This window comes from Arachis stenosperma, chromosome 9 (assembly GCF_014773155.1).
Source record: "Arachis stenosperma cultivar V10309 chromosome 9, arast.V10309.gnm1.PFL2, whole genome shotgun sequence".
NCBI classification, from domain to species: Eukaryota; Viridiplantae; Streptophyta; class Magnoliopsida; order Fabales; family Fabaceae; genus Arachis; species Arachis stenosperma.
In genome coordinates, this window is record NC_080385.1 from 120,124,368 (window position 1) to 120,126,281 (window position 1,914).

The following is a 1,914-nucleotide window of genomic DNA, read 5'->3' on the forward strand; positions in this document are numbered from 1 at the left end:
GACATTCATAGCATTCTTGCATGCATTCATTGTTTTGATTTAAAAATTTCATGCATTGAGTATTTTTGTTGTTTTTCTCTCTCATAATTAAAAATTCAAAAATCAAAAAAATATCTTTTCCTTATTTCCCTCCAAATTTTCGAAATTTTGGGTTGACTTGGTCAAAAATTTTAAAATTAGTTGTTTCTTACAAGTCAAGTCAAAAATTTCAATTTTAAAAATCTTATCTTTTCAAAATCTTTTTCAAAAATCATATCTTTTTCATTTTTTTATTTTTTCGAAAATTTCAAAAACATTTTTCAAATTATTTTCAAAATATTTTCCTTATCTTTACATCATATTTTCGAAAATTCACTAATAATTAATGTGATTGGTTCAAAAATTTGAAGTTTGTTACTTTCTTGTTAAGAAAGGTTCAATCTTTAAGTTCTAGAATCTTATCTTGTAGTTTCTTGTTAGTGAAGTAAATAATTTCAAAAATTTTTGAATTAAATCTTGTTATCTTTTATTTTATCTTTTTCAAAAATTTTATCTTTTTTCAAAATTTGATTTCAAAATATCTTATCTAACTTACTATCTTCTTATCTTTTTCAATTTTGATTTCAAATCTTTTTCAATCAACTAACTAACTTCTTGTTTGTTTCTTATCTTTTTCAAAACCACCTAACTACTTTTCCCTCTCTAATTTTCGAAAATATCTCATCCCTTTTTCAAAAGTTCTTTTTAATTAATTAATTGTTTCATGTTTTAAATTTTAATTATATTTTACTTCTAATTTTCGAAAATTACTAACCTCTTTTTTTTAATTTTTTTTCGAAATTTCCCTCCTCTTTTCTTCTTCTATTTAATTATTTAATTATTAACACTTCTCTTCACCTCTCTTCATCCAAAATCCGAATCCCCCTCCTCATTCTTCTACCCCCTTCTTTTTCTACTAACATAAAGGAATCTCTATACTGTGACATAGAGGATTCCTCTTCTTTTCTTGTTTTCTTCTCTTTCATATGAGCAGGAACAAGGATAAAGGCACTCTTGTTGAAATTGATCCAGAACCTGAAAGGACTCTGAAGAGAAAATTAAGAGAAGCTAATTACAACAATCCAGAAACAACCTTTCAGAAATTTTCGAACAAGAGAAGGAGATGGCAGCCGAAAATAATAATAATGCAAGAAGAATGCTTGGTGACTTCACAAAGCCAACGTCCAAATTTGATGGAAGAAGCATCTCCATTCCTGCCATTGGAGCCAATAACTTTGAGCTTAAGCCTCAACTAGTTGCTTTAATGCAACAAAACTGCAAGTTTTATGGACTTCCATCTGAAGATCCTTATCAGTTTTTAACTGAGTTCTTGCAGATCTGTGAGACTGTAAAGACGAATGGAGTTGATCCTGAAGTCTACAGACTCATGCTTTTCCCTTTTGCTGTAAGAGACAGAGCTAGAGTATGGTTGGATTCACAACCCAAGGATAGCCTGGACTCATGGGATAAGCTTGTCACTGCATTCTTAGATAAATTCTTTCCTCCTCAAAAGCTGAGCAAGCTGAGAGTGGATGTTCAAACCTTCAAACAAAAAGATGGTGAATCCCTCTATGAAGCTTGGGAGAGATACAAGCAGCTGACCAAAAGATGTCCATCTGACATGTTTTCAGAATGGACCATATTAGATATATTCTATTATGGTCTCTCTGAATTTTCGAAAATGTCATTGGATCATTCTGCAGGTGGATCTATTCACCTGAAGAAAACGCCTAAAGAGGCTCAAGAACTCATTGACATGGTTGCAAATAACCAGTTCATGTACACTTCTGAGAGGAATTCTGTGAACAATGGGATACCTCAGAAGAAAGGAGTTCTTGAAATTGATACTCTGAATGCCATATTGGCTCAGAACAAAGTGTTGACTCAACAGGTCAA

The 1,914-nt window shown here is 31.1% G+C and overlaps 1 non-coding gene across 1 annotated transcript; it reads right to left on the bottom strand.

The window, feature by feature from the left end:
• Window positions 1-1,537: 1,537 nt before the first annotated feature.
• On the bottom strand, window positions 1,538-1,641 carry LOC130952715 (small nucleolar RNA R71). The gene has a single exon (XR_009074893.1). It is a non-coding gene; the product is annotated as a small nucleolar RNA R71 (small nucleolar RNA).
• Between the last annotated feature and the right edge of the window lie 273 nt (window positions 1,642-1,914).